Consider the following 11,135-nt stretch of genomic DNA (forward strand, 5'->3'; position numbering starts at 1 on the left):
TCCCAGCACTTTGGGAGGCTGAAGCGGGAGGATTGCTTGAGCCCATGAGGTTGAAGCTGCAGTGAGCCATGATGGCACCACTGGACTCCAGTCTGGGCAATGGAGTGAGACCCTGTCTCAAAAAAGGAAAAATAAATAAATAAACAAATAATTTAAAAAGAAGAAGAAGCAAGGCAGAAGGTCCAAAGACCCATGAGAGGGTTTTCTGCGGCTCCTTTCATGCTCCAGCCTAGCATTAGAAAGCAACGTTCAGAATGAAGTCGGGCACAACCAGGCTGAGCCCTCTGCTGGTGAGACGGATTCCCTCCCTTTCTCTCCCTCCCCTCCTCCTCCTCCTTTTTCTTCTCCAATTGAGCAGTTCTGAAGATCCTCTGCTGTGGGGAATTGAAGGGGCACAGGACAAAGAAGTTTGCCCCAAGCAGGGCAACTGCTTTGGGGGTTGGGGGCCGGTGTTCTCGCCCCTGCAATTAGAGCCACTGGGCAGCAGTGATGGGCAGGAAGGAGAGCTCTCTCCTTGCTGTACTTCAAAGGCAGATCTCTGTTCCCTATGGCAACGTCCAACAACAAACTGACAGCATCTTTGGACACATGTCTCACAGGAGTTGATGTAGCATTACATGTTCTGCTTGCTGCATTTTTGGGAGAGGTGCATGCAGATATTCAAGTGACTCACAGACATGCAACAGCTCAGAAGGCCATCCTGTTTGTTTTTCAGTGAGAAGGAAAAGGTATTCAGAGCAGAGTGCCGGGGGCTTCAGGGCTAGGAAAGGGGTTTTGTTACACCTCTCCCTGAATGTGATGGTCTGTGCCTCAGGTGGCGCCTGCCCACACAAAAACCATTGGCCCCTGTGGGTCAACTTGGGCTGAAGGGTGCTGGCAACTTCTCGCACTCAAACATGCTACACATGGCCTGGGGCTGGGGGTTGGAGACCTTGGTTTTGATTTGTTTTGTTTTCTTTTGAGACGGAGTTTCACTCTTGTTGTCCAAGCTGGCGTGCAATGGCGCGATCTCGGCTTACTGCAACCTACACCTCTCGGGTTCAAGTCATTCTCCTGCCTCAGCCTCCTGAGTAGCTGGGATTACAGGCGTGCACCACCACACCTGGCTAATTTTTTGTATTTTCAGTAGAAATGGGGTTTCACCATGTTAGCCAGGCTGGTCTTGAACTCCTGACCTCAGGTGATCCGCCTGCCTTGACCTCCCAAAGTGCTGGAATTATGGGCGTGAGCCACTGTGCCCAGCCTTGGGGGGCGGAGCCTGATGCATGGCAGAATCACAGTTTTAGTAACTATTCCAACAAGTGGCTTCTGAACCTTTGAATACATTTTACATGGTAACCCAGTTGTTCATAACCTGTGTGTGTACACACATGTAACAACAGATCATCTCAAACCTGTGACACACTCCGATATTTTCCGTTCTGTTTATTTTTTAATGCTGGCCATGACCCTCTAAACTTACTTTTGATTCATGACCTAAAGTTTGAAAGCACCATTTTAGACTTGAAAGAGCTACTAAAGATGTCGAAGGGGATTCAGGGAGCTGGAGTGGTTGTGGCGCCAAAGCACCCTGCTCTATCATGAGTGCACACTGGGGCAGCTGGGCTGGGAAGCCCATCTTGTCCTTGAAGTAGACCCTGGCTGACAGCAGAGGTCGCCAGCAAAGAAGCAAGCTGCTGGTGCCCTTCTCTGGCCAGGAATGCTTGTAAACAAATGCAGAGGAAATGGGGGTGGGGAGGCAGAGCAAGCCAGGCGTGGTGGCGGGCACCTGTAATCCCAGCTACTCAAGAGGCTGAAGCAGGAGAATTGCCTGAACCTGGGAGGCTGAAGTTGCAGTGAGGTGAGATCACGCCATTGCACTCCAGCCTGGGCAACAGAGCGAGACTACGTCTCAAAAATAAAGGAAAGAAAGAAAGGAGGGAAGGAAAGAAGGAAGGAAGGAAGGTGGAGATGGGCGTGGGTGTGCAAATCCCTCACGTGGTATATTCGAGAGGGGAGGAGAGGGCAGTGATGACAGGGAAGGTGAGAGGCTGGGGTCCCTGGCCACAGAAAAACAGTTCTGGCGAGCTGGCTCACATCAGTAATCCCAGCACTTTGGGAGGCTGAGGCAGGAGGATCGCTTGAGGACAGGAGACCAGCCTGGGCAACATGGTGAGACCTCGTCTCTACAAAAAAATTAAAATAAAAATAATTAGAGGCCAGGCATGGTGGCTCACGCCTGTAATCCTAGCACTTTGGGAAGCCGAGGCAAGCAGATCACTTGAGGTCAGCAGTTCGAAACCAGCCTGGCCAACATGGTGAAACCTCGTCTCTACTAAAAATAAAAAAATTAGCTGGGCATAGTGGTGGGCGCCTATAATCCCAGCAACTTGGGAGGCTGAGGCAGGAGAATTGCTTGAATATGGGAGGTGGAGGTTGCAGTGGGCCACGATTGTGCCACTGCACTCCAGTCTGGGTGACAGAACCAGACTCTGTCTCAAAAATAGTAATAATAACAATCAGTTTGAAGAAAACCAGTTCTGATTTTCTCCATGGACTGCTCAGGGAGATGAAGATATCCTTTTTTTTTTTTTTGAACAGGGTCTCACTCTGTCACCCAAGCTGGAGAGCCGTGGTGCAATCATAGCTCACTGTAGTCTTTACCTCCCAGGCTCAGGCAGTCCTCTCTTCTGAATAGCTGAAAACACAAGTGTGTGTCACCATGCCCAACTACTGTTTTTTGTTTTTTTTTTTTTTTTTTTTTTTTTTTTTTTTTTTTGAGGGACAGGGTCCCACTACATTGCCCAGGCTGGTCTGGAATTCCTGTGCTCAAACGATCCTCCTTTCTCAACCTCCCAAAGTGCTGGGATTATAGGCGTGAGCCACTGCCCCCAGCCATCCTCATTTTAGGGAACCCATTCTGGGATTTGTATGCACACATGTGCACACATGCACACTCACACGCACACACACATCTCTGGCATTTTCCCGAAATCTTTTGGGAGAACATGAATCTTGGATGTGGCTGGCATCCTACAGGCAGCTTTGCCTGGAGCCCCACGCCCATCTCGACCTTCCTTCCTTCCTTCTTTCCTTCCCTCCTTTCTTTCTTTCCTTTATTTTTGAGACGTAGTCTCGCTCTGTTGCCCAGGCTGGAGTGCAATGGTGTGATCTTGGCTCACTGCAACCTCAGCATCCCAGGTTCAGGCAATTCTCCTGCCTCAGCCTCTTGAGTAGCTGGGATTACAGGTGCCCACCACCACGCTTGGCTAATTTTTGGTTGTTTTTTAGTAGAGACGGGGATTCACCATGTTGGTCAGGCTGGTCTTGAACTCCTGACCTCAGGTGACCCACTCACCTCAGCCTGCCAAAGTGCTGGGATTATAGGCGTGAGCCACCGCACCTGGCCCACCTCGACCTTTAATGCCTTCTGAAAATAAATCCATCTCCATCATGCTCCTAAGAAAGAGCATCTTCTGCTGAAGGCATCATGGGAGACCAGGAAGAGGATTGGGATGAAGCAAAACTCATTAAGCTCACTGTGAACACCTCATGCCTTCCTTAAAATCCCATTCAGAGGCCGCACCACTCTGCCTCATCACTGTCCCCAACCTGCAGGCTCAGAATAGCCCCTCTGTGGCCCCCACCCCCAAACTCATCCTAAGCAACTCAGCCCCAGCCCTCAGCAACCCGCTGCACTCAGCCAGGAAAACCAGTGGTTGGCGGGCCTTGGAGGGCCCAACTCATCTCACCTGGCAACAGCCAAGGAAGTGAGCCCTGGTCCTCCCTGCACATTGGAAATTAGGAGGGGGGAAATTATTGGGTCCAATTAAGTCTTGGATTAATGAAACGAAATGTTTGAAAAGTACAGAAATTATCTAATTTGTCAACATTGCACTATGCCTCCCACCATGAACAGACGCACATGCAGTGCCCTCCCTCATCCCCCGAGGCTGAGGACCAGTCTGTAGGGTCACAGGCTGCGGGACAGAAGCGAACCCTCCCTCCTTCCCCGTGTTCATTCAGTCCAGAGCTGCTCGTTGGGGACGCCCCAGCCCCCAGCTCTCCACCAGCACAAAACCAACTGCATGCCTGGCCTTTCGGAGCTTACTTTCTTGTGGGTGGAGACAGAGAACAGATCACCACAAGTGAATCTATGAGAGCTACAGAGAAAGCAATGCAGGGGAGGAGAGGGGAGGCCTAGAGGGAGAGGCCAGGGAGGGCAGCAGAGGAGGTGCCCTGTGAATGTTAGACCTGAGAGAAGGAGGCAGACCCGCGGGACCAGCGGGGAGAGCACCCAGGCAGAGGGAACAGCCTGGCCAGAGGCCCCGGAGTCGGTGAGCATTCCGCGAGGTCAGTGTGCCTGCAGCCAGTGCCCAGGGAGAGGGGCGCGGAGGATAGACAACAGGGTGGGGTAGGGGCATGGGGAGCCGGACATCCATGGCCTTTTGGGTCCTGACAGGACTTTAGTCTGAGATGGGGCACCCACTGTAAAGTTTGATTGACAACTTGTATTCTATCAAAACTAACCTCATATTTGATCTTCACTTTCTTCCAGCCAAAAAACATCTGTTGAGCATCAGATAAATTTGAACCACCATGGGACATTATCTTGTGTCATGAACAGACCACAGTTGACTCTCAGTTCCAGCAAGTGGGAGCTGGGGGAGTGAAAATCGGCACGCAGCTGTGGGCAGTAACTGATAACACAAGCGTCCTGAGTGCTGAAAACACAGGCGAATCTCTCTCAACCCAGTGACCCCACATCTGGGACTCTTCCAGAGGAATAACACCCAACACTGGAAACCATCAGGTGTCTCCATCTTTGAGACAAAGCAAGCGGGGGATGGGGCATTGCCCTTCATCTGGTGGCTGCCACAGAAGTGATGGTGGGTGCCCAACAGGCAGGCCCTATTGATCTGGTTTGTTTATTTGAGACAGGGTCTCACTCTGCTGCCCAGGCTGGAGTGCAGTGGCGCGATCTTGGCTCACCGCAACCTCCGCCTCCCATGTGCGCCACCACACCTTGCTAATTTATTTATTTATTTTATTTTTTTTATTTTTTTTATTTATTTTAGTAGAGATGGGGGGTTTTGCCATGGTGGTTGGGGTGATCTCGAACTCCTGACTTCAAGTGATCCGCCTGCCTCTGCCTCCCAAAGTGCTAGAATTACAGGTATGAGCCACTGTGCCTGGCTTGATGTTATTGTTGTTTAGACGGAGTCTCCCTCTGTCGCCCAGTCTGGAGTGCAGTGGTGTGATCTTGGCTCACTGCAGCCTCCACCTCCCGGGTTCAAGTGATTCTGCTGCCTCAGCCTCCCAAGTAGCTGGGATTACAGATGCCTGCCACCACGCCCGGCTAATTTTTGTATTTTTAGATGAGACAGGGTTTCCCCATGCTGACCAGGCTGGTCTCGAACTCCTGACCCCAGTGATCCGCCTGCGTCGGCCTCTCAAAGTGCTGATCTAGTTTTTAAATGGAAACATATTAGGTTTGTTCAATGTCAACTCCAAATGCCATAGAAACATGTCTAGTCCTTTTTTAAAAACTCCACTTCAGAACCAATGGAGAGAAAATGGCACGTGGCATCCACGGGGCATGGTCTGTGTGCCAAGATGGCTCTGGCCACATCACTGCTGTTCCCAAAAGGCAGCTTTTGCTGAGCTGCTCGCAGTGGCCAATGTGCCTGCAGCCCATGCACAGGGAGACAGGTGCGGAGGATAGACACGAGGGTAGGGTAGGGACATGGGGAGCCGGACATCCATGGCCTTTTGGGTCCTGACAGGACTTTGGTTTTACTCTGAGATGGGGCGACCACTGTAAAGTTTAATTGACAGCTTGTATTCTATCAAAACTAACCTTCTATTTAATCTTCACTTTCTTCCAGCCGATAAACATCTGTTGAACTTCAGGCAAATTCATGATAAACCCATGATATCCACCCCCAAATGGGCCCCTGGCCTGGCACAGTGGCTTCGTGCCTGGAGCATGAAGGACACCACAGGACAAGCCCCCAGCTCTTCTTGCCAAGAAGTCCCCCCAAAAATAGAGGTGGTGAGCTCCCTAGGAAAAAGGAACCCATGAGGAATCACTAGAGCAGAATTCTCCACCAGAAATCGAAAAAGCAGAACTCAACTCATGACTAACCGTATGCTCTTAGGAAGACACTTCTGTGCCTCCTGGCCCCGGGTTTCCCCTTTTGCAGAGCGGAAATTAGTTGGCCTGCCCTACCCCAAGGGAGCTTCGAGAAGGCAGCCAGTGCTGGTGAGGACCACGAGGCCAGTGTGTCCTGGGGGTGCCACGACAATCCAGAAGGAAGGCACAGGTCTTTTGGAAGCTGTCACTGTAACACTGTGGAAGGATCAGCCTATCTTTCCTCTGTATGTGAAAGGTGGTGTAACTCTTGGCTCCACCATCAACTGCTGTGGGTAAAAATGATATCTGCCCCCACATGATTAAAACAACACTGGGAGCTGCGTGCGGTGGCTCACGCCTGTAATCCCAGCACTTTGGGAGGGCAAGGTGGGCGGATCACTTGAGGTCAGGAGTTTGAGACCAGCCCGGCCAACATGGTGAAACCCCGTCTCTACTAAAAATATGAACATTAGCCAGGCATGTTGGCGCATGCCTGTAGTCCCAGCTACTTGGGAGGCTGAGGCAGGAAAATCGCTTGGACCCGGGAGGCAGAGGTTGCAGTGAACCAAGATTGCACCACTGCACTCCAGCCTGGGCGACAGAGTGAGACTCTGTCTAAATAAATAAATAAGATCATGGGTCAACCAACTTGTGCTCCTGAACTGTGCTGAGCAGAGAACGCCAGGCCTCCTCTTGCCACCCAGTTCTCTGCCAGAGGCTTTGGTCCTCCTGGCTGGTTCCCTTTCCCCAGGGATGCCCGTGGCCTGCAGAGGGTGGAGACCATGCTCACTCTCCATGGTAGGAAGCCCTGGGCAGCCCTCAGAACATTCAACTAAGTGAATGAATGAGTGAGTGAATGAGTGAGTGGGCCGTCCACCCCAAGTCTCATCTGTCCTGTCCATACGTCTCCAGTTTCACTGTGTCGTGCTTCATAATAAGTAACTGCCCGCACAGGACCGTGGCCCAGAGCTGGGCTCAGCGCTGAGACTGGCTCTGGCATGTCGAGACTGGCTCTGGCATGTCCACACTGGAGAAGCTTATAGTAGGGCCATCTGTCTGGACGAGTCAGAGGAACCTGTCTTGAATTCTCATTGCCATAATAAGCAAGATTCCTTTATTTAATGTGTGAATTTGAAGTGCATTTGCGGGGCTGAAGATTGGAGTCTGGCCGAGGGCCATGACTCATGCCTGTAATCCCAGCACTTTGGGAGGCAGGAGGAGCACTTGAGTCCAAGAGTTCGAGATTAGTCTGGACAACATAATGAGACTCTGTCTTTACAAAATATCAAAAATAAATAAATAGCTGGACATGGTGGTGTCTGCCTGTAGTCCCAGCTACTTGGGAAGCTGAGGTGGGAGGATCATTGGAGCCCGGATGGTCAAGGCTGCAGTGAGCTAAGGCTGCTCCACTGCACTCCAGCCTGGGTGACAGAGTGAGACCCTGTCTCAAAAAATAAAAAAAAAAAAGACTGAGGGTCTTTGGCCACCCCTGGCCTCACCAAGTGTGAACATGAAAGAAACTCAAGGCCAGACCTCCACCCAGTCCAGGCCCATCAAGAACCTGGCTCAAAAAAAAAAAAAAAAAAAAAATATATATATATATATATATATATATATGTGTGTGTGTGTGTGTGTGTGTGTGTGTATATATATACGTGTATATATATACATGTATGTGTGTATATATATGTGTGTGTGTATATATATATAAAAAAGTGTGTGTGTGTGTGTGTGTGTGTGTGTGTGTGTGTGTGTAGGAATGGTGGCTCTTGCCTGTAACACCAGCTATTTGGGAGGCCAAAGCAGGAGGATCACTTAAGCCCAAGAGTTTGAGACCAGCTTGGACAACAAAGTGAGACCCCGTCCCTATAAAAAATTTAAAAATTAGCCAGGCATGGTGGCATGTGCTTGTGATCTCAGTTACTCAGGAAGCCAAGGTGGGAGGATTGCTTGAGCCTGGGAGATTGAAGCTGTAGTGAGCCATGATTGCACCACTGCATTCCAGCCTGGGTGACAGAGCAAGATCCTATCCCCTGCCCCTACCCCAAAAAAGAATCCACTCTCAACCCCTGCTGTTGTTTGTCTCTGGGAGTTGTTTCGGTGACCAACTCTGACTTTGTTCTTCTTACCCAGGTTATGTGTGGGACAGCCCAATTGCATTTGTGTCTTTTTTTTTTTTATGGGGCCTCACTGTCACTCAGACTATAGTGTCACAATCATGGCCCACTGCAGCCTCGACCTCCTAAGCTCAGCCAATCCTCCCATCTCAGCCTGTAGAGTAGCTGAGACTACAGGTATGTGCCACCACGCCTGGCTAATTTTTGTAATTTTTTGTAGAGATGGGGTTTAACCATGTTGCCCAGGCTGGTCTCGAACTCCTGGGCTCGAGCAATCTGCCCACCTTGGCCTCCCAGAATGCTAGGACTACAGGTGTGAGTCACTGCACCCAGCTTCCTCTACTATTTTCTAAAGGTACCCAAATCAACTCATGTCACAGGGGGCATTCACCATTGAAATGACAGTCTAAGAGCTGCCTTTTTTTTTTTTTTTTTTTTTTTTGAGACAGAGTCTCACTCTGTCGCCCAAGCTGGAGTGCAGTGGTGCTATCTCAGCTCACTGCAAGCTCTGCCTCCCGGGTTCACACCATTCTCCTGCCTCAGCCTCCTGAGTAGCTGGGACTACAGGCGCCTGCCACCACGGCCCGCTAATTTTTTAATTTTTTTGTATTTTTAGTAGAGACGGGGTTTCACTGTGTTAGCCAGGATGGTCTCGATCTCCTGACCTCGTGATCCACCCGCCTCAGCCTCCCAAAGTGCTGGGATTACAGGCGTGAGCCACCGCGTCTGGCCTAAGAGCTTCTTAAATGAATACTCTCTTTGGAATTAGCAAGCTATGGAAATAACTCTGCTTCATCAGTTTAACAAGAATTTGCTGAACACCAGCAATCCTTCCGAAAGCTAAGATCTCCTTTCAAAAGTGTAGGGAGCCTTAGGCCATGATTAAAGGGACCAAGAACTGGAGTGAGCATCCACCCGGGCTCTCTGCCGACCCTGTGGCCCCCGGCCCAGGTGTCTTGGGCTCATTCCTATACCTCTGGGGTGATGCACATCTCCTCTTTTGGGGTATAATGTAGGCACCAGTCTGTTTAAGAGTCAGTCACCAGGCTCGTGTGAGGCCACCCCATGAAGCCGCTGGAGGAGGGTAAGTCCCTGCCAGGTTGGGCCCTCGAGCACTCAGGATGAAGCCTGGAGTGGCTGTCCCCGACGGCTTGGTCACGGGAAATGGCCTTTCCTCCCTTGCTGTTTCTTTTTGAGTATGTGGCAAACTAAAAAATTTCCCTGCAGATGGTGAAGGAACCAAAATCGGATGCTCTAACTTTGGTTTGGGGATTTTGCTTTTCTAGTGGGGCACCTCATTCTGCAACTACAGATGCCGGAACTGTGCAGCCAGCACCCCAGAACAGAAGTTCTCTGAGCAGCCACTTCCAGGTCACCCCCAGAAAGGATGCCATTCCTCCCTGGGCCTCCCCCTGCCGTGGTCCTCCCTGGGGAAATGATTTGAATAGGCGTGGGCTGTCTCAAGTTCCCAGGGCAATTAGGAAGTGGAACTTGGATGCCTCTTCCTAGTGTTCACTTGGGTAGATGTGACATCTCCTGATTCCCAAAAGAAAACAAAAGTTAGAATAGGATTAAAGAGGCCGGGCGAGGTGGCTCACGCCTGTAATCCCAGCACTTTGGAAGGCTGAGGAGGACGGATCACTTGAAATCAGGAGTTTAAGACCAGCCTGACCAACATGATGAAACCCTTTCTGTACAAAAATTAGCCAGGCATGGTGGCAGGCACCTGTAGTCCCAGCCACTTGGGAGGTTGAGGCAGGAGAATCGCTTGAACCCGGGAGGTGGAGGTTGCAGTGAGCTGAGATCATGCCACTGCACTCCAGCCTGGGCAACAGAGTGAGCCTTCATCTCAAAAAAAAAAAAAAAAAAAAAAAAAGGATAGGATTAAAGAAAAAATACTCCAGCGATTAAAGAAAAATTCTCCAGTTTGTCCAGAACCTGCATTCCTTTTTTTTTTTTCCTCCATTCTTAAAGATGAATAAGAATTGAGCTTGTTCCGGTCCCATCAAGAGTAACATCTGCTGTGTGTCTTTGAAATATTCATTCGTGGCCGGGCGCGGTGGCTCAAGCCTGTAATCCCAGCACTTTGGGAGGCCGAGACGGGCGGATCACAAGGTCAGGAGATCGAGACCATCCTGGTTAATATGATGAAACCCCGTCTCTACTAAAAAATACGAAAAACTAGCCGGGCGAGGAGGCGGGTGGCTTAGTCCCAGCTACTCGGGAGGCTGAGGCAGGAGAATGGCATGAACCCGGGAGGCGGAGCTTGCAGTGAGCCTAGATCGCGCCACTGCACTCCAGCCTGGGCGACAGAGCGAGACTTCGTCTCAAAAAATAAAAGAAATATTCATTTGTTCACTCCGTCCACTGGACAGTTGAAGAATGGGGTCTTTTCTGAGCCTGTTAAACCGTAAACCCTGTAAAGCTGCCCAGCCAGGCTGGGGGTCTTTCATTGCCACTGCCCTCCTATGAGCCCCACAAACGTGAGCCGGTAGCCACCCTTCCTCCCTGCCTCTTTAACTTCGCTCCCCCCGGGCTTCATAACCCTCTGTGTGGACTCTGAAGCAGGCAGCCACCAACTTGCTGACATTGTTTTCAGAACTGTGAGTTGTGGGGCTTTTTGTCCTCGAATGAGGGTCCAGCTGCCAGTGGGTAGTCAAAGGACCTGAAACCCTAAAAATGCAATAGAATCTCTGACATGTGGTCAAGAATAAAAAAAAAAAAATCAGCCTAAACATACAACTTTTTTTGTTTTTTTTGTTTGTTTTTTGTTGTTGTTGTTGTTGTTTTGAGATGGATCTTGCTCCGTCACCCAGGCTGGAATGCGGTGGCGCGATCTCTGCTCACTGCGAGCTCCACCTCCTGGGTTCACGCCATTCTCCTGCCTCAGCCTCCCAAGTAGC

The sequence above is a fragment of the Macaca thibetana genome, chromosome 7 (assembly GCF_024542745.1).
Source record: "Macaca thibetana thibetana isolate TM-01 chromosome 7, ASM2454274v1, whole genome shotgun sequence".
NCBI lineage: Eukaryota > Metazoa > Chordata > Mammalia > Primates > Cercopithecidae > Macaca > Macaca thibetana.